The sequence below is a fragment of the Lygodium microphyllum genome, chromosome 21 (genome assembly GCF_053477565.2).
Source record: "Lygodium microphyllum isolate KBCC chromosome 21, Lygodium_microphyllum_v1.1.10, whole genome shotgun sequence".
Taxonomy (NCBI): domain Eukaryota; kingdom Viridiplantae; phylum Streptophyta; class Polypodiopsida; order Schizaeales; family Lygodiaceae; genus Lygodium; species Lygodium microphyllum.
The window spans coordinates 37,055,519-37,078,817 of NC_141155.1; positions in this window are offsets into that span (position 1 = coordinate 37,055,519).

Here is a 23,299-nt window from a genome sequence, read left to right on the forward strand (position 1 = left end):
TCCCAGATCAACCTACGGCTGATCAGAGACGATTACACCGAGCTTGGATAGAAAGAGCTCCTAGAGTCTTGCATTGGATCTCTTTATGTATCTCAGATGCGATGGTAATGCATTTAATGAACTGCAGCTCTCCTAAGGATGCATGGGACATTTTGTTCAAGTATTATGGAACAACCATAAGTGCCAGGAAGATACAGTTGAAGCAGAAGTTCAACAACATGGAGAGGAAGAGCAGATCTATACAGGATTATGTCACAGAGGTTAAGACCATTGTGGATCAGTTGGCATCTGTTGGTTCACAGGTTGAAGATGAAGACATGGTTGCTATGACCTTGAATGGCTTGGGGCTTGAGTATAAGTATTTTGACACTTCTATGTCTGTGCGGGCTGAAATGCCTGATTTCAATGAGCTGGTTGCATTGCTTATCCATGAAGAGGTTAAGCTTGGTGCTGCAGGATCTAGCAGTTCTAAAAACAAGGATGCAGTGTTCTATTCCAATCAACACGGCCGTGGAAACCGTGGTAGAGGCTATGGATTTGGCAAAGGAGGCCAGCAAAATGCATCCTATGGCAATAACAATCAGCAGATATCGAATGCAAGAGGTGGTGGAAACTCTAGAGGCAGGGGGAGATCTAGCCCTAGAGGTAGAGGCTCCTGGCAACAGCAGCGTCCATCTGACAATCCAAACAAGGATAAGGATTATCATTACTGCGAAAAGTATGGGCATATTTCCAAGGACTGTTGGAAGAAGCATGGCAATCAAAAACCCAAATAGCATGGACATTTTGCTACATCTAGTCAGGCAGATGATACTTCAAGAGATAGATTGTTTGCCACGCAGCATATAAAAGACAGAGTTGTTGAAAAATCCATTGATGATGCAATTTGGTATATTGATTCAGGGGCATCGAACCACATCACTCCTAACGGTGACTGGTTTACAGATATGGTGCCTGAAAGGCATGGCTATGTATGCACAGGGGATAACACGCAGCATAGCATTGAGCATAAAGAAAAAGTTCGTTTGGTAATTCATGATGGCAATAAGAAGCACTTACATGATGTACTACATGTCCTGTCAATTACTAAAAATCTATTGTCTGTGGGCCAGATGACCGAGCAAAACTTGCAGGTTAGGTTTAATAAGCATGGGTGCTTTATTGAGGAGTTTGGTAATGGCTGCAAATTGATTGCTCGTGGTCACAGGAATGGTAGAATGTTTACTCTTGATGCTATCTTACCAGAGCTGAATTCAGCCATGTTTTCCCATGGTTCTGGCACTATCAGAGACTTGGAAATTTGGCACAAGAGAGTGGGGCATGTAAATTTTCAAAGGCTGCAAATTATGCAAAAAAAACAGCTTGTTACAGGTTTACCCAAGTTCCAATATTCAGATATTGGTCATGTATGTGATGCTTGCCAGTTGGTAAGCAGTCAAGGTTGCCATTTGTCAGGCATGTAAGGCAGAGTACATGTCCATTGCAGTTAGTGCACTCTGATGTTTGGGGGAAAGCCCATAATACATCTACGGGAGGCTCTAAATATTATGTTACATTCATTGATGATTATAGTCGCTATACTTGGGTTTACATTCTGAAGACAAAGGATGAGGTGTTTGCTGTTTTTTAGTAGTTTAAAAAGCAGGTGAATTTGACTGTTATATCTCTTTCTTGAGGTCAGATAGTGGTGGGGAGTATGTGTCAAATGAGTTTGACAACTTTCTGGCCGAAAATGGCCTACGTAGGCAACTTACCTGCAGCTACACTCCTAAGCAAAATGGGGTAGCTCAAAGGAAGAACAAGGTCTTGATGGAAGCTCCTCGTGCCATGATGAATGAGAAGAAGATGCCACTCTATTATTGGGCTGAGGCTGTTATGACAGCCATGTATATCTTAAATCGGACTCCCACTGCAGGTATTCATAAGATGACACAGTTTGAGAAGTTGTATGGCTATAAGTCGAATGTAAGTCACATGAAAGTCTTTGGCTGTCTTGCTTATGTGCATATTCCAGATGAAAAAAGGAAGAAGCTGAATCCAAAAGCTCATAAGTGTGTTTTCATTGGATATTCTCAGGAGAAGAAGGCATATAGATGCTATGATCCCTCTACCAAGGAGACCTTGGTGAGCAGGGATGTTATTTTTTATGAGATGGTTTCTTGGTTTGTATCACTGACAACAGTGCCATTGGATATGTCTTCCACTCATGTATCTACAGTTGATATGCAACAGAGCACTGCTATGACATGACCTAGTAGTCAGACAATATCTCCATGGACAGGGAGATAGAGGAACTCACCATCCACTAACACTAGTATGTCAGTGAGAGGGAGATATGATGTCGTGGACAAAGGAAAAGAGAAAGTTACTGAGGATGTATCTGGTATGATGACACTTGGTAGGATGACTTCTGGATATGATTCTACTGACACTTTAGATAGTGAACTTGGTATTCCGACTGTCTATACGCCTGGCACAAGGCAGATCATGTATAGTCCACCTCATGAGAGAGGGGAATCGAGCAGTGCACCACAGCTTAGACGCTCACAAAGGGTCAGATACCCTGTTGATAGGTTGACATATAGTGGCTACACTGCAAAGCATTATGCTTACATGACAAAAGTGATGGAGATCAAAGAACCAGGTACATATGCTGAAGCAGTGGAAAATAAGAACTGGTGTGCAGCTATGGATGAAGAAATGAATGCCTTGGCTAAAAATAAGACATGGGATCTTGTGCCAAGATGGCAACCATACGCATTGTTATTGCTTTGGCTGCTGCTAGAGGATGGAAATTACAGAAAATGGATGTTAAGAATGCATTTCTTAATGGTGACTTGGCAGAGGATGTCTATATGGTTCAGCCAGAAGCATATGTTCACCCTGATCTTCAGCATTATGTATACAAGCTCAAAAAGGCACTGTATGGGCTGAAGCAGGCTCCGAGAGCTTGGCATGCTAGGATCAGTAACTACTTGCAGAGGTTGGGTTTTACTGTTGGTAGGGCTAATCACTGCTTATTTACAAAGAAGACCGACAGTGGCTTGGTAGTGCTAGTCATATATGTTGTGTCAAGATTGTGGGAGAGAAGGAAGGAGTCTCACTTGTATCTTTCTCACTTACACAATGGGGGAATACACACAAGGGTGGAGGTTGAAAGCACTTTTCCTCTTCTTAGATGTGTAAGCCAAAAGAACTCTAGTACAAAGAAATAGAAGAACGCTATGTATGGGTCTCAAACCAAACTCAACTAACTAAGGTGGCATACTAACTGAGCCACGAACTAGAGTAGATAAGGATAGCTGTCATCTAGCTATTATTCATGGGCGGTGTACCAACTGCATCTGCAACTGACAAGTCAGTGACATAAATGCACAACGGTCACCCTGGCATATCACGAGTGGAGCTCGATATCTCAACACTCCCCCTCGAGCTCAACCCCAATTTCTGCACACCAAGCAGGTCTCTGAACTTGCGTAGCTTCTCTGCGCCCAATGCTTTCGTGAATATGTCAGCTACCTGATCCTCTCTGCTGACATAAACTAGATCAATAAGACCTAGTAAAACCCTCTCCCACACATAGTGATAATGCATCTCAATGTGCTTTGTTCTAGCATGATAGACTGGGTTATTTGCCAAGTGTATACTACTCATGTTGTCACAATAAATGACAAATGTCCCATCTGTAGGCTGATGCATATCATAAAGTAGCTTATGCAACCAAGCTACCTCACATGCAGCCATTGCTGCACCCCTGTACTCAACCTCTGTGCTCGACAAGGCAACTGTAGGCTGTTTCTTGCTGCTCCAAGTGACTGCAGCACTTCCAAAAGAGAACACATATCCACTGGTAGATCGTCTATCAGAAATACTACCAGCCCAATCATCATCAGTGTATCCATGCAACTGTATCTGAATCCCAGTCTCATAAAATAGTCTGTACTGCAATGTGGACTTCACATACCTGAGTATGCGTCTAGCCGCATCCAAATGCGGTTTCCTGGCTGCATAAACTGACTTACCAATCCAGTAGCATAGCTCAAATCTGGCCTGGTAATAGTCATATAAATCAAACTTTCTACTATGCGTCTGTACATAGTAGGGTCTTCGAGAAGCTCACCTGCATCTGTGCTCAACTTCACATTCTGCTCCAAAGGAACTGAAATAGGCTTAGAGCCTGTCATCCCATATTTGGACAACATGTCCAATCCATACTGCCTCTGCAAGAGCCATATCCCACTTGGTGATCTAATCACCTCAATGCCCAAGAAATAACGTAGCTCTCCCAAATCCTTTATCTCAAACTTCTGCTTCAATAGCATTTTCACATGAAGGATATCTTCATCACTATCACTTGTGATAATCAAATCATCAACATAAATGACAAGTAGCATAATACCTTTCTCTGTTTTTCTCACATAAAGTGAGAAATCTGCCTTGGAAATCTGAAAGCCAATAGTGACAAGATACTATCCTATCTTGTCACACCATGCTCTAGGTGCTTACTTCAAGCCATACAAGGCTTTCTTCAACCTGCAAACAAACTCAGGATGAACAGCATGCACTTCTCAGCTTTTGGATCCAACTTGGATCTCAACTCATTTGGCACATGAACATAGGCAATGCAACCAAAAATTTTCAAATGAGAAATATCTGGTTTCCTACCAGTATACCTCTCCTCTGGAGTCATCCCATGTATTGCTGCAGTGGGAGTCTTGTTCATTATGTAGACTACTGTAGCAACTGCTTCAGCCCAATAAAAATCTGACAAGTCTTTTTCGTTGAGCATGGCACGAGATACCTCTCCAATATGCCTATTTTTCCTTTCTGCAATTCCATTTTGTTGTGGGGTATGACTGCATGAATATTGCTGCTTTATGCCATGCTCTTGCAGGAACCTTGCAAACTCATTTGAGAGGTACTCTTCCCCTCCATCTGACCTTAGGCATTGTATTTGCAGGCCTGTTTCTTTTTCAACCATAGCTTTAAGAGTTTTGAAATGCCCAAACACTTCACTTTTCTTTTTCATAAAATACACCCGAACTTTTTTGCTATAGTCATCAATAAAAGTGACAAAATAATGACAGCCTCCAATAGATGCAGCTTTAGTAGTCCACACATCAGAGTGGATTAATTCCAATGGCTTCTTACTCTCTTGAACATGTCTAGGAAATGGTTTCCTTGCCTGTTTTCCAAATTGACAGGCTTCACATACCTTATGCATTTCTGCAACCTTGAATTTAGGCAATCCTGCAACAATATTTTGGGCCTGCATTGATTTAAGTTGCTGTACATTAACATGACCAATGCGTTTATGCCAGATATCAATATCTGCAACTACACCGGTCCCATGTGCAAACATTGCTCCACTCAATTCAGGCATGTCTGCATCCAACATAAACATTCAGTCCTTCTTCTTTCCTTTTGCTATCAAGAGACCTTTATTTTTTATATCCTCAATAAAGCATCCATGAGAATTAAATCTGACTTGCAAGCCCTGCTCAACCATTTGACCAATAGAAACCAGGTTCTTGGTGATATTCGGGACATGAAATACATCCGACAGGTATTTCTTTTTCCCATCCTGCATAGACAAAGGAATATTTCCAATCCGCACAATAGGATGTGCAGTATCATCACCAGTCTCCACAAATCCTAGTTTTGCCATTTTCCTTGCATCCTGCATCCATTTTGCATGACCTGTCATGTGGTTTGATGCACCTGAGTCAACATACCACACATCATTGCTTTCTTTTGCACTTGTCACAGAATTGGTCATGTGCTGCACCATAAACAAATGCTCATTTCTGTCATCACCCTGTCTACTAGAAGATGCATAATTCCCTTGTTGCAATTTTCCATTCATGATGTCATTCTGCTTTTTATAGCAGTCTTTAGCCATATGATCCATTTTACCACAGTAGTAGCATCCAACATTGCTATTTGCATTTTGGCCTCTTTGCCATCCACCACGACCTCTTTGGCTCCCCCTGCCTCTAGAGTTACCACGTCCTCCTCCATAGAACTGGTTTTCTTGAGTTTGCTGCATATTCTGATTTCTACCACGGCCTCCAGATCGGCCTCCTCTACCTCTGCCTCTACATCTTCTAGTATTTGAGTAGAAGACAGTTTCTTTTGAAGTTCCTCGTGAAGAAGATGCACCACCATTTCTCTGCTCCTCAGAAATTAGAAGAGCAATCAACTCCTCAAAATCAAGAAATCTTTCACGGACGGAAATGGATGTTCGGAACTATGCATAATCCTTTCCTAGACCATTCAAGGTCACGGAAACTAAATCATCATCTTCCACTGGCGACCCAATGGAAGCAAGTGCATCTGCAATCTTCTTCACCTTCATGTCGGAGTCATTGATGCTCATACTTTCTCTTTGCACATTGTGCAACTCTTGCTTGAGCTGCATTTTCCTGGCTTGCGTATTTGTGCTATACATTTTTAACAAAGTATCCCATGCCTCCTTTGGCGTACTTGCATCCTGAATATGCACAATCATAGAGTCTGAAATACTGATAGACAGCCAGTACATAACTTTTCTGGCTCGCTCATGCCATCCTTTAAATGCCTGCATTTGCTGTTGATTGGGAACATCAGGAAGAACTGGTTCTTCTTCATTTCCCACAACAAATTCCCAATATCCTTTTCCCATAAGGAAATTCGTCATTCTAAACTTCCATGCTTGGAAGTTATTCTTGTCAAGCTTTTCAGTGACAATCTCTGAAAGAGAATCAGACGCCATTACAGAACATTGCAAAAAATTATGTCACTGCAAAAAACACAGCTTCAGCCTCACAAGGGCAAATCTGCAAAACTGACAAAAGTGGTATTTGACCACACAGTCACTTCCTAGTGATGATTTTGCATCAACAGGCAACAAGGATGATTCTGTAACTCCCAATGTGTCTGCGCACAGACATATGATGCAATTTCTACGGTAACTTTTCAGCAACTTGTAGAACAGTGGTCGCACAGCAAAAAATAGGGTCTTTTCCTGAGTGCATGCAGAAAGTTTCCGCCTCCAAAACAGGCCCCGAAATGGCCTCAAATAAAAAAAACAGAGCAACCAAAGGCTAAATCCCTCACCCGCAGCATATACTTCCCTCTTCCTACACCGCGAAGGGCGTCTCAATTTGAGACAATGCACTCTTGCATTTTCCGGCTATGCTACCTGCAGAGACTTGCTCCCAAAATAGAAAAATGAAAGTAACATTGGTCCTCTTACTAGAACACCACAAACTTGGTTTGCTTTCTTGAGATCCTTACCACAAACAAGGCTCTGATACCATGTCAAGAATGTGAGAGAGAAGGAAGGAGTGTCACTTGTAGCTTTCTCACTTACACAATGGGGGAATACACACAAGGGTGGAGGCTGAAAATAGTTTTCCTCTTCTTAGTTGAGTAAGCCAAAAGAACTCTAGTACAGAGAAATAGAAGAACCCTATATATGGGTCTCAAACCAAACTCAACTAACTAAGGTGGCATACTAACTTAGCCACGAACTAGAGTAGATAAGGATAGCTATCATCTAGCTATTATTCATGGGTGGTGTACCAACCACATCTGCAATGACAAGTCGGTGACATAAATGCACAACGGTCACCCTGGCATATCACGAGTGGAGCTCGATATCTCAACATGTTGATGATTTGATAATCACTGGTGATGATGACTTGGGCATACAGCATGTAATGAAGATGATGAAATCTGAATTTGACATGAAAGATCTAGGTGAATTGAAATACTTTTTGGGTATTGAGGTAATCAAGGCTGAAAATGGTTTATGGCTGATGCAGAAACATTATGCCATGGAAATGCTGAAGAAGTATGGCATGGTTGAATGCAAACCACTGGATACACCCCTTGATCAGAATGTCAAGCTGGACATTAGCACTGGAGCTGAAATTCAAGATGTGACTATGTACAGGCAGATGGTTGGAAGTTTGATCCACTTGACCATCACAAGGCCGGATTTGAGTTATGTAGTTGGGCTCATAAGTCAGTTTATGCAGAAGCCTAGGAAGCCACATTTGGATACTGTTAGGCAGATTATGAGATATGTTAAGCCCACTGTAGATTATGGGCTGTTCTATATGAGAGATAAGCCCTTGAAACTAGTTGGATACACAGATGCGGATTGGGCAAGATGCTCATATGATCGCAGATCTACGAGTGGTTATGCTTTTGGCCTTGGAAGTGGCATGATCAGCTGGAGAAGCAAGAAGCAACCAGCGGTTGCATTGTCTAGCACTGAGGCAGAGTACAGGGGTGCTGCATTGACAACATGTGAGATTTCATGGTTGCTCAAGCTTATGGCTGATTTGGATATTCGTGGATGCTCTAGTGACCTTATTATGTGACAATTTCAGTAGTGTACTCCTAGCAACGAATCCAGTTTACCATGCCAGGACAAAACACATAGAGGTACACTACCATTTTATTAGAGAGATGGTTCTTGCATTGAGAGTAGATCTTATGCATGTGAAGACTGATGAACAGGTTGAAGATATCTTTACCAAGTCTTTGGGTAAAGATAAGTTCAGTAGTTTTAGACAGCTACTTGGAGTTCATCAGATGATTTGAGCTCACGGGGGAGTGTTAGAATATCAAGCTCTTATTACTCTCCTATCAGTATGTATGACCGACATTAGCTGTGTCCAGCTGTATCAGCAAGTATGGAACATTAAATAAGTCGATGGTCTTAGACCCAGTGTGAATGGTCCTACGGACCTTAGTACTATTGTACACACTTATGTTATATTTGTAGTCTATGAAAAAACGAAATATGATGAATGACCTGAAGGTCAAGCAACAACTCCATTACGTTGTCTCTCCCCCTCTCTCTTCTAACAAGTATCAGACTCACTATGCATGGAGTGTACTGAAGATATATACATCATATTTATATGAAACTTAACCAGTAGGGCCTCTAGGGCATCGGGAGCCACCACAACAGTTTTTGTCGGGATTCAGGCCCCCAGATGTGCCCTGGCCAAATTCAGGCCCCTAGACACGAGCCTCCGACCAGGGCACATCTAGGGGCTCGATCCCGACAAAAACTGTTGTATTGGCTCTCCCGATGCCCTAGAGGCCCTACTGGTTAAATTTCATAGAAAATGGAGGATATTACCTTCGCTGCATTATCTATCTGCCTCTGTAATGGAGCATCCAAGTCTGCTCCTATCACTGGGCCACCCTCGTCTCTCTCCCAGGTAGGCACTGCATAGTCGGGTCGAGGACCAAAAAGGCTTTCCTGCAACCGCTCAAACTCCTCATCAGAGATCTGATACTGTGGCGCCACATCCTCAATCTGCTCTTGGATGCTCACAATGGTAGAGATATCATCGATGCTCATGCCACCATAACAAGCCACCTCATCACCATGTGCTGGGGCATCCTGTAAATCAAAATCTATGAAATCACTAGGTGCATCACGCACCATGATACAGTATAGTTCTTCTTCCCTTGGCTCCAACAACTCTAGCACATCTTGCATGAGTAGATATTCCACCCCCTCGATGGTGATAGCATGGATAGAAGTGAGGGGTGGCTCTTTGCTCATGGGCATCTCATCAGGGCAGGGAGGTGGGTGCACAATGGCCAAGCTATGTGCTTCCTCAACACTCGGATCGAGAGTGATCTCCTCACGCTCCCTCTCAAAATACTCTAGTTGTGGCCAAGAGGGTGCGTCGATGTCCTCATCACTGTCCTCTTGCACCTCAGTGCACATAACATATATGGCAAAGGTGGCATCCCTCTCAATGAGATCCATGGTGACGTGGTCCTGTGACGAGGTGGGCACTCCTCTAGCATGGAGTTGTTGCCCCACATGCACCAAGGCTCCACTTATCACCTTTGCATTGCTGGATGTGGCAAGCAAACTATAAAAATTCCATGGGAACCCACCTGAGAGTGGAGTCGGGAATAGAGCAAGTGAGAGGGTTCACTGCATCACAAAACGATGCTAGTATACTAGAGTCAGGGTCTACAGCGAAAAGCGAGCTCTCTAGACTCAAGGTCACGCAAAACCTAGGGTATATATGGTGCCCTATCTGCGCATAGCATGTGGAGTTGATCCATGCAGTGAAGGCGGGAGTGGTAGCCATGGCACACAAAGAGAGAAGAAAGGAGAGCACAAGTATAGGGAAGTGGAGAATGAAAGTGAAAATGAGTTTGGAGTTATAGCTTTTATGTATCTAGGGTTTTAAATAAAGGTTATTTATAAAGTTATTAACCCAAAAGTTTCAAATTAAAACTCTTACCTTAGTTTCTTTATTTCAGTACTTTAAAGTCACTGTTAAAATTACCCATACAGACAAACGCTTCATTCTACATTATTATATCCTCGAATATGTTTGGATCGCTGAGTATATTCAAGTTTAACGAGAGAAAATATATAATTTTTAAAATAAAATAAACCTAAAAGACCTTCAAAATCCCTTTGGATCCAATTTAATATTAAAATTTAAGAAACGAGTAACATAGATGCACTATAATATATCATTGTGCAAAGACAATATTCTATAGATTATAGACCTCTAGCCTGCAATTTAATTATGATTTTTACCTGCACGATGAGTAATTATAGTATATATTATCACACGCTTGGATCACAGTAAACTAAAATTTAAAGTACTTAGAAGTTCAAAAAAGGTATGTATTCGCTCTTTATAAAGTTTTTTTTACAAGGATTCCCCTATCTCAAGGATATGTGGAGAAGCACATTGTTTACATGTCATGGATTGCTCACTACGAGCCTGACTTTTCTATTGTCTAACTTGAAATAGAAGTTGTAGAGGGGATCGTTGGACATTAATTGGATTTCTTGTCTCAGAAAATAAATGGGCCGATGACTCTCTGCACTGACTACGAAAGGATTATGACCACTCCACAAGATTACCACATCTATGAGCCTTGTATGTGTCTCATCTCGGGTATCTTCATCCAAGTTGATCCACTCCCCTCGCAAAAGTTGCCATCTTTTATATCAAAAGCGAACGCAGAGATTTTGTCTAGCAATGAAATACTTGTAATACAAACAAAAATAATGGTAAGTGTATGCAACTAACACAACAATTCATCTAAGCGAGACCTATGTCAATTAAATCAAGGTATGCAAAGTAGTAAAAAAGTTTTACCTAAATGTAAGATCAGATTGGTTGGCCCTGCACTCAATCGTCTCATCAAAATGTGTTCTTTTGACTTGCCAAGACTCACCCAATAGCTGACTCATCCATTCCTCGGATGGACACTTGCATTGATAAGTTATCTTTGTTTTCTTCAAAACATCACATGAACCAAACAAATGTGCAAACAATGAGAATGGAATAAACCAACTAAGATGCATATCTTTGGAGCCTGTGGTGGGCTTCATAACACTATTGATGTTAGATTTTATCTTCGACTTGCAAGCTCCTGACAATTCCAAGCTACCAATCAACCATTCACCACTAGACAATGGTGGCAATGGGACATGTTGCAATCTCTGGCTTTCTACCACATACAATGAATTATAAAAATATATATTTTGAGTGGAAAGTTGACTTGTAGAGTTATTATCATAGATCAAAGAACCTATCTCTTCATACCAAACATGTATCTTGCTGCTTAAACATTCCACATTCTGCCATTCATGCAAAGTCCATGGATATAGAGCTGTCAATCAAACAAGATTGAATTAGAATACTGCAAAGACTTTTAAAAACAACTATGATATAAAAGAATAATCAATTATAAAATTTAACTACTTTTTTTAAATAATTTTTTGTTCTCGTCATGTACAGATATTTGTTTGTGTGTATAAACATGTTGAATCAACACTTTTATTACTGCACTTGTGCCATTAAGCACTTTTTTGAACTCTAGAATTCAACCTTTCCAATGTTTGCTAGGGTTTGCAACATCCTTATGCTTGACCTTGAAACTCCCTCGAGTACTTGGGTGCATCAAAATCCAATCCAACTTATAATACTTATCACAAATCCAATTACCACCATTATCTTTCCTGTTGAAGACCTCCACTGCAAGTATGCTACTGATGTTTTTCCTTCGTGAAGACATCTATAACAACCAAATACAAAAGTTACCTATCAACATGTGTATAATTTGCAAATGTTCTCTCCAAAATAAATTAAATTTAAATGGATCAATTTAAAAAAGAAACATTATACCTGTAATTTCTTTCACAAAGATCCCCAGATATATATTGAACAAGAAGTTGACTTATAGCAAGACCATTGTTCCTTCACTGACAGATTCCTGCAGTACAAAAACAAAAGAAATCTTGGGTCAAAACATACATATAACTTATATAGGATTTGTCCAAATGCATTGAAATTTAACCATGGAACAATAGTAAAAAATGGAAATATGCCTGTGGCTTTCTCTGCAAAAAAGCCCAAAGATGTAGAAGTTGAGTTCTTAAAAAATCATTGTTCTTCACCCTCGGAGATTCTTGGATTACAAAAACAAAGGAAGCTCAGTATGCATATAACTTGTATACATTTTGTCCAAACGAGATAAAATTTAACAGTGGAGCAACAAAAAGACAAGACAATATACCTGTAACTTTGTTTACAGAGAAACCCTAAGATATTGAAGAAGAAGTTGTGTGTTCAAAATATCACTGTTCTTGACTGTAAGAGACTCCTAGAGCACCAAAACAAAAGAAATTACATGTCAGAAAATGCACATAACTTGCATAGGTTTTCTCCAAATGGGATAAAACTTTACCACAGAACATCCATGGAAGAGAAAAATATACCTGTAGAGTTTTGTGAAGAGAATCTTAGGGCTTTGGTAAAACAAGCTCTGCTCTCATAAAACACGTGAAACTCTCTCTATGCTTGTGCAGAGCACATGAAATTTTACAAGGTTACAGATAGGGCAAGCAACAGTGAGGCTGTAAAATTTCGTTAGGAAAGAAGAAGCGGGGAAAGAGATATGACAAATTTGAGTTCAGCCTAAGAAAGAGTGGGAAATTGAAAATGGGAGAAAAGAAAAGTCAAACATAAAAAATAAGAAAATGAAAATTCGAGGCACAAACTTCTAGGAAGTGACAGCATTGTAGTCCCCACATTTCCCCTTATTTTATTGCTAAGGGAAGATTTGGGCCAAGATATGGCTAGAAGATTCATGTTACATAAATCTGGAATCCCAGCTCTCTCATTGATTAGGCCTATATTTTTTTATTTACTCCTCAAGGGGAAAAAAAGAGAGTCCATATTTCTCCTAATGCATAAAAATTCCGATGTAGTAGGGAAAAGAATCAAATTATTCAAGAGGCGGAAATCTACTACCTATGAGTTGCCAAAATTAGAAGAAAATGGTGGCCATAATACAGGGGATAACTAGGAAGATATGGAAGATGAAGAAGCAAAGGATATGGTCACAGAGGATGAGCAGGACTTAGAATCCGGTGACAACTAGGATTTTGGCACATACCAGGATGTGCAGGTTCAGAGGGGGTGGATGTCGTGATGCTATGCGGATGTAGTGTGAAAAGGAATGGAATGCATCATCATCCAACTTCTTTATTGATCTAGAGAGTCAATGAGATGTGAGCCATTAGTGCTAGTATCTATAGCATGGATTATCCAAAAATACTAGTTTTTTTATAATTTTAGCCTATTTTTTATATTATTTATTGTAAAAATCCAAAAAAGTTAGGAAAGCTTCTAGATTAGGATGGCATGCAAAAAGCAAGTTACCTTTTCAGCTAGGTATGGGATTTTCATAAAAAAAGTCAGATTGACGAAATCGTGTGGGCCGCGATCACTCTAAACAAGCTGAAAACTACACTTTGAATGGAAAGAAGAAGAATGAGTGATCTGGGAGATCTATGAGTAGGTGTTCTGCGGTTTTACCACCCTTTGAAAGCCAACGGAGCCATCAGATTTGGGTTCCAAGTACTAGAGAAGGAGCTCTAATTTTTATGCATGTTTTGTTCTATGAAGAAGTTCTAGAAAATCTAATGCCTAGAGATTGCTTCTGAGTAGTGCAAGGATTATAGGTTCTTTTAATATATATTGATTCAGTTCATTGTTCTTTGTCTTTTTCATTTTTACCTCTTGTCTATTCTCTTTCTTCTCTTCCATCTCCTATCCCTACTTCCTTCTACCTCTGATCCTCGGGGGATTCGACCTTTCGACAAAAACCCCTCCGACAATGCAAAAAACTAAGCTAACAAAAACCAATCCTAGTTTGACTAGGGGTTTTTGAAGATAGGAAATGAGAGAGGGAGAAGAAGAAAGTAAAAGGATGAGAGAACGAGAGAGAGAGAGAATAAACATGAAAGGTAAGAAAGAAATGGGGAAGGAGAGAGAGAGAGAGGGAGGGAGAGAGGAGAATGAGTGAGAAACCATAAGGGGGTGAAGAGAAACAAAGAGAGGGGCAATGAATAAAAAGAGAGAGAGAAAGAAAGAGAAAGGGGAGAGAACATAAAATGAAGAGCGCAAAGAAAGGTGCAAAGAAAGGGAGAGAAACAAAGAAAGGGGGAGAAAATCAAGAATTTAGTTGACATTAATTTTGCTAAGTTATGAGAGAAGAAATCCCTTCTGAAGAAAATTAAGAAAGAAAAAGAGAATGAGAACAAAAATAAATTGTTTGTTGTAATATAAACAAAATGGAAAATGATGAAGGTCGTGATGTTCACGATTGCGAGGTGTATCTTAGCCAGTGTGTCTCGTATCCTTGCTCTCAATGCAAGCTGACAATCAGACAAAAGCGTCGCTTGTCTATAGAATACATATGACACTTTAACGAGTTCAATTGGACATCATTGTTTAGGTGATCTCAAACTTTGAGCAAACGGTAAGAAAAGCGTGTATCAATCAAGCATTATATTTGCAAACTAATTGAATATCATATACAAAAACATTGGATGTGGCTGTAAAATTTATACAGGGAGGTAATGTCTCATCCCAAGGAGTGCACCTATTGCGGCTAGTTAGAAGATTTTTTGGGCGTACAATGGATTGAGTGGGTGGGAAAATTCACCACTTGGAAGGTACTACCCAGTCTATAACGTCAATACCCAAGGAAATAGATAGCCTATCTAGACTTTTCTACAATCTTGGAGCTTGAGATGGAGGCAATGATCGATGCATTGATGCCCATGGATCCCGAGACATCTGATGCACTTAGAGAGGAAGCATCCACACCATTATATGATGGGTGCCAAGTATCTTGCCTGAAGACATTGCTTGCACTCCTAAGTGTGCAAGAAAAATACAGGTGGAGTGATACAAGTGTGACTAAGTTGTTCAAGTACCTTCTACGTATGCTTTTTGATTTCTTTTTGGTACCATTATAAAAAACAATTGTGCTTTTTAAGGTGTTTTATGATTTCTTTTTAAGTTTCTAAAGTATCATATATTACCCCTTGAAAATACCATGCTTGAGTCTGGTGATGATGCGTGACATGTTTTACAAAATCTTGGCATAGACTACAACAACATCCATGCATGTGTCAACGATTGCGTGCTATTTTGAGGAGAGTATGAGATTATGGAGACATGCCCAAAGTGTGGTGCTCATAGATATCGACATGAATTGCAAGAGAAAACCATTCCTCAGAAAGTTCTTAGACACTTTTCACTTATTCCCCCTATACATCACATGTTTTGTACGTTGGGCTTGGTGAGATTAACAACGTGGCATGCACAGAATAGATCCACAAATGGAGTCCAACAAATATTAGTGTATTCATGCACATGGAGCCACATTGATTCTACCTTTCCAGGCTTTGCACGAGAGCCAAGGAATCTTCGGCTAGGTCTTATTATGGATTGCATGAACTCATTCGGTCTCCACTCAACTTCTTACATTGTGTGGCATGTAGTCCTTGTTAACTACAATATCCCACCATGGCTTTCTATGAAGAAAGGACACATGATCCTTAGCTTCCTCATTCCTGGCCACTACAAAGTCAAGAATATGGAAGTCTATCTCCGTCCATTAATCTATGAGCTTAAGATTTTTTGGGAGGAGGGGGTCGCCGTGGAAGATATGAGTAAGAATGATGGTTGAGGGTCTGCCAATATACGAGCCATTCTCATGTGGACCATGCATGACTTTCCGAGACTCAAGGAGTGGTCAGGTAAGTAGGCTTTTGTTCTCATTGGTCACATCTATCATAGCTCGTTCAAGTTTGTATTCATAGGATAGAGGTGTTGGGATAGGTTTGGTTACCTCAAGTTATTATGCATGTCCATTGTGTGGGCCACAGTTAGACTGCTAAAGGTCACGAACCATGAAGAAGATGGTTTATCAAGGATACACCACTTTCTTGCTGGAGGGTCATGAACTGAGGGAAGGTTTTCTTGGATGACCTCTAGCACAAATGAATGCCCAAAGCTGGTACGAGTTGAAACTTGTCCACACAGAGCTTCATTCAAATGGAATGCGATGGTTCTCACTTTTCCACGAGTTATCGTATTGGACCCACTTACAGATCAACCACTTGTTGGATCCCATGCATATTTTCAAGAATATGGTCAACTTACTATGGGACCACATTACAGGAAAGAGAGACACTACAAGGGCATGAATGGATTTGAAGGAGGTAGGCAAGATGGAGGTGGTTTGACTGTAGTCGAGTGCTGATGGTCGCTTGCAACTACCTTGCACTCCTTGGGTTTTTTCCATTAAAGAAGAGTGCCTTGTGAAGCAAATTATCAAGTCTATCCACACTCCAACGGGTATGATGCGTTCTCTCAAGTCAGCATTTTCTAAAGATCACCAATTATCATGGCTAAAATCCAATGATTGGCATAAGAAATGCTAGGTTTGTACTACGAATGGATTATAAGTGGCCTGCGTATTTTTCTATTTGGAGTGTAGTCATTGTTCGTAATTGTTCTTCATTTGTGGCAGTTTTTACTACTGATTGCGATCATAGGACACCTTACTGAAGAAATACGCGGGGCGATTTACAGGTTGTCAAATTTAGTGCAATGGATCTCACAGAAGAAGATCAAGACATCCTCTATTGAATCCGCAAGGTAGGGACCAGTGGAGATGGTCTATCTCTTTGAGAAGTACCTATCCACCAGCATGCTCACGATACAAACCCACCTTCTGGTGCATCTTGTAGATGAAGTGGAGATTGTTGGACATGTCCATATGTGATGGATGTTGTTCTTGGAGCACTTCATGATAACCCTGAAAGGCTTTGTGTGACAACGAGCTCGGCCATGCTTTGGCTGCCTGGTCGATCGTTTTTTGCACATATCCGTTCCAGTCCACTTCATCTAGGGTATGGGCTGCTACATTCTCCAGCATAGGTACGCTGATTCGATGCATCAATGAATTGTAGCGTACATGTATCAGCTTGGCTTGCATCCTGGCTTCTGCGTCGGGGATATCTTGGATGCTTATGCCATCATTTGTGAGCACATCTTCCCTCTTCATTTTAAGCATGGCATAAACATCCCTTTTCTGTTTCCTCTCCGTCTTTGGCTCCAACCCCAAAGACTTCTCCACCAAGGCTGGGTCTAAGTGGACGTGTACCTGCTTTGAATTTTCTCCTCTATCCACCGTCATAGTGCCACATTCTTGATCTAGGTTGTCTGAAAACCTAGAAATAGAGGTGAAAAAAACTCATTGAGAGAGTCATCACCATATGTGCTTTCTCCATTCATAAAGTTGCTAATGTCATGCAAATCTTCACAAGGTTTTCCTTCTTGCCAAAATAATAGTATCGAAACTTCTTCTTCCATATGTCAGCCATCTTTGAAATTGGAACATTTGGTGCACCAAAAGAGAGCATCCTCAATGAAACCTGCATATCAACATAGTAAGTCTCCAATAAAATACTCATAGAGTACAAGATGCTAGAGCCATATATCAAAAGACACACACATAAACACATAAGCCATATATCCACATAAACACTAAAGCTCACATATACACATAGGCCATATATCCACATCAACACTGAAGCCCAAAAAAATTAAATGCAAAAAGATAATTCCATGAGAAATCAGGATATAATAGAGAGCTATTGAACTTACTTGCCATGATGTAAAAATTTCTTTAACTACATGCTCTCAACTTAAGTCTCTCCATTGCTTTGCTCTCATCCATAAAGTGGAACTGTTCTAAAGAAATTGTAAGCAATACATTTGCTCCATTAAGATAATAATTTACTAGGAAATCTATGTGCAAAATAGTATAGCACATCCATTTGAGTTGCAAAGACATCCTCATAAGGATTAGTGGTTAGAAATGGACTTCTAAGCATTCAAGTGCAAATATTGGTGCATAAAAACCAATCTCTCAAAAAAATATTTTGATTGAGCTTGTACTCTAGTAAATTGAGGGTAAGAACTCAACGAAGATGTATTCTCATAAGATCCTAGAATAAGAGGCCGATAAAAAACTAGACCTATCAAGGAATCTTGCAAATTCCTTTTTCTTTGACAAAGCATGTCTGTGACATTGATGAATCTCAACATGTTCTTCAAGTAGATACCCATGAAATAAGCCTTTAGGATTCAACATATCCTTTTTGGCATTTTGGCAACATCAGTGTAGTTGTTAGTAAATGTCGTCTTATACATAGGTGGTTCACATAGCAGCTCTTCTGAAAGTGCTACAGCTGAGGTATTCAATTCACAAATATTCATCATAAGAGATTTTCAATCTAAGGGAGTACTTGGCATGAGATGAGTAAGACTATGGAATAATGCTTGGTTCGATGATCAAGTAAAGCAAAGGAAGATGAATATTCTTGATGCTTTAATCTCGATTGTTTATGAGAAAACATGTGTGATACCTTCTTTCTTTGGCTAATGGTTCATAGAGAATAAGGATATTGAGCATTCATGATTGGTTCTATAGATGCCTTATGATGACTTTAGTGGGGCGAGGATGCATTTTCTTTTGAACCCAGTCATGTCAACAAACTCTTGCTCATGACATAAAGATGTTCAATATCCTAATAGACTGAAGTGAAATCAAAGAAGAATCCATGATAAGAAACCCAAATTTATACCTTAAAACTCTTTAAGGAATGAGACTTGGATCCTTCCTAGGCCAAAGGAACCTAAGATGTTAGTGTATCTTTCAATCCTTGCTCTTCAAATATATGTCTTCTCTTGAAAATTTTCCTAGGCTTTCTTCAATCTCTCTTTCCTCTTTTTATAATGGTTGTGAGTGGTTTACTTCAAAGATGTCCCCCTTTGTGCTTTCATGCTTCTGGCTTTTCATGGTCTTGAATATGAGTTTGCTTTTCCATGTGGTATAGCTTAGAAGTTCTTTCTTTCCATATATCTCATTCAAAAATACTCACAAGTGCTTTGATGGTAATCTCGTATAAGTTACTCATGAATATATGTGTGCATCACGTGGGTTCAAAATAAGGTATTTTTAAAATACCATTTTTATACATTTTTTACATACAAAAGGGTGTAATATAAAGGGATGATATACAGATTGAATAAAAAGGGCTTATGTTTTATTTAGAAAAAATTCACAGATAAGGATATTTATAAATAGGTCTTGAATGCATGTGACGTAGAGGATATACATATAGTAACTTCCCCAAGGTGGCAGTGAACATGGGAAAAATGGTATCAAAGGTGATACGGATTTGTGGAGGAAATGGCATAATTTTTTCTATGGTGTTTCATTCAATTACTTAATATTTTTAAGTACTAAACTTAAAATCCTAGAACTCCAAAGTCACTAATCCATCTCCCTTTCACACTTAAATAGACCCAAGACCACTTGTTGTAGACCCTATTCACATTGCCATGGTGACAATTAGTTGATATATTCCTTGTTCATTAGGTCCTCTAGAAATAAATGTTGGTTGCCTCAATAGATCCATCAAAAACCATGAAAATGATATTAAAAATTTTTAAGATATTTAAGATGTGCCTAGCCCACTCTGGACACACAAACTCACACATTAACTAACATATCCACTAATATCTTATTTTAGATCAAGGGTAATCTAGTGCAATATAATGATACAATGATAAGAACCCACTATACACCATACAATAGTTACCACCAAAAGAGAAACATGGATATCAAGGTTGGGAGGGGCCACCCCCCAACAAGATGCCTCGAAGAGGACTTGAGATGAATGTTGATCATATGAGCTTCTAAAAACAAAGAAGAATCATAGTACCTCTCAATATTTTTCACAATGCCTCTCAAACAGCACATGTGGCTATCCTTTCATTGATGGTGCAATGAATAAATGACCATGGATTCCCACCTTTGGATAGATTACCAAAGTGTCCCCTCATGTGATCTCTAGCCAAGCCCACAAACAACTCATCATGAACGTGGATATCAATCTAAGCTCCATGATTTGTAAACCTACCAGACATTGATTGATGCATCAAGGAAACCTCTATCCAGTTCTTTTGTAGCTAAATAAGAGTATAAATGGGGCCCAAATTTCCCACCTCACTAGGCTCCCAGACTCCCTTACTAGTACTAAACGGTTATGAGGGATGTCCTCCATCATTTGTAGTAGCAACCCAGAAGGGAGGCCTTCAAAAACCATCACTAGAGTTGTAGGAGAGGAGCCTAAACTTAGAAATAGAGGTGAAAAAAACTCACTGAGAGAGTCATCACCATATGTGCTTTCTCCATTCATAAAGTTGCTAATGTCATGCAAATCTTTGCAAGGTTTTCCTTCTTGCCACAATAATAGCATTGAAACTTCTTCTTCTTCCATATGTCACCCATATTTGAAATTGGAACATCTGGTGCACTAAAAGATAGCATCCTCAATGATACCTGAATATCAACATAGCAAGTCTCTAATAAAGTACTCGTACAGTAAAAGATGCTAGAGCAATATATCAAAAAACACACACATACACACATAAGCCATATATCCACATAAATAGTAAAGCTCAAATAAACACATAGGCCATACATCCACATCAACACTTAAGCCCAAAAAAATTAAATGCAAAAAGATAATTCCATGAGAAATCAGGATACAATAGAGAGCTATGGAGCTTAATTGCCATGATGTAAGTACTTCTTTAACTACATGCTCTCAACTTCTGTCTCTCCATTGCTTTGCTAATATTAAGTTCACTAGGAAATCTATGTGCAAAATAGTATAGCACATCCATTTGAGTTGCAAATACATCCTCATTAAGATTAGTGGTTAGAAATGGACTTCTAAGCATTCAAATGCAAATATTGGTGCATAAAAACCAATCTCTCAAAAAAATATTTTGATTGAGCTTGTGCTCTAGTAAATTGAGGGTAAGAATTCAAAGAAGTTGATCTATTCTCCTAGGATCCCAGAATAAGAGGCCAATGAAAAACTAGACCTATCAAGAAATCTTGCAAATTCCTTTTTTTTGACAAAGCATGTCTGTGACATTGATGAATCTCAACATGTTCTTCAAGTAGATACCCATGAAATAAGTCTTTAGGATTCAACATATCCTTTTTGGAATTTTGGGAGCAGTAGTGTAGTTGCTGGTAAATTTCTTCTTATCCATAGATGGTTCACATAGTGGCTCTTCTCAAAGTGCTACAACTCAAGTATTCAATTCACAAATATTCATCATAAGCGATTTTCAATCTAAGGGAGTACTTGGCATGAGCTGAATAAGACTATGGAATAATGCTTGGTTCAATGATCAAGTAATGCAAAAAGGAAGATGAATATTCTTGATGCTTTAATGTTGATTGTTTATGAGACAACATGTGTGATACCTTCTTTCTTTGGCTCTTGGTTCATAGAGAATAAGGATATTGAGCATTCATGCTTGGTTCTATAGATGCCTTATGATGACCTTAATGGGGTGACAATGTGTTTTCTCTTCAACTCGGTCATGTCAACAAACTCTTGTCTTGACATAAAGTAGGTTAATGATTATACTTTGATCAAAAGGGATGTTAAATAGGGAGATATTCTCAAGTTTTATCTACTTCATGGATAAAATCTTTAAGTTACTCCATATACTTTCATTGTGAAGTAGATGCTCCTTGTTTTTGAGCTATCAAGATATTAAGTGTCATGCTATCTATGTGAGTGTTTATGTGATGAATGTAGGTTTTTGTGAACATGATTATCCAAGAATGCTCTTTAATTGTGAGATGATATGGTAAAAGAAGATATAAAGTCAAGATATGTGCATGTTTGTCACAACTCTATAGAAACAGAATTTGTATCCTTTTTCATTAATTTATCTATATAATGATTTATTAAATTTATTACCTTTGCACTAATTAGATATAAAGAAAAGTGCATTGGAGCTGGCCACTGATGAGTGGTCATAGGTTATGGTGGACCCACACGGTGGGTTAGAGAAAAGATAGTTCACACTTCCACCTATATGACCCGATTGGGCGCCTGTGACTAGAACTCACGCATATCAGGGTTAGACTCGCACACAGAAAGGATTGATGCCTTGAAGTGTGGGCTAGATCCACCAGAACAGACAATTACAATCAACAAGATGGCATGATCATGAAATGCTTGTATAATGTGCATGTGTGGGCTGAAAGCTTGAAATGCACATTTCTTTGCATAGGAAAGTCACATGAAGATTCGGATACCATTTTTGCGATATACACGGAAAAAGCTTTCATATGATACCCATATTGGGGGGGTCCCTAAATTCTAGGAGATCCCTAAATTTTAGGAGGTCCCTAAATTTTAGGAGCCTCGAATTAGCCTAAAAATGCTAGTCCTAAAAAATAGGGATGTCATTCTAAAAATAGTAAGTTCTGTACTCTGACTGTGCTTACTAAATTTGGTTGTTTCTATTCTTGACAGTATTCAACCCAAAAAGGAAGGCCATAAAGAAGAGACAAGTGTCAAGACACTTGTCACACAAGTTTCCAAGTGTCCCACCACTTGTCACATCTCATGACATGTGGCTGGACACTTGTCTTGTGCTACTCCACTTCCCCCTTTTGTACTAGCTCTCCCCTCTCCTATAAATAAGAGCTCGTTTTTCTTCATTGAGGATCATTTTTCTTTGCTGTAAACTCATGTACAGCACCCACAGATAGCCAGAAACTGGCCCCATCCATCCCCATCATCATCCCCCACTTCTCCATTATCAAATTCCTCCATATTCCCTCTTCTATCACTGCTGTTTTACAAGACAACAAGCTTGTAAATTCATTACAGCACCTCCTTCTTGAGCTCTTTCTTCCATTTTAGCTACAAGAAGCAAGCCCTATCCATGTACTGCTGATCAACGATGGAGAAAGGTTGAATTCCCCTTTTTCTTCTCTCATACTGTAAAGAAATCAGTTCTTATCATTGCATAATAGATAATGCATGTGT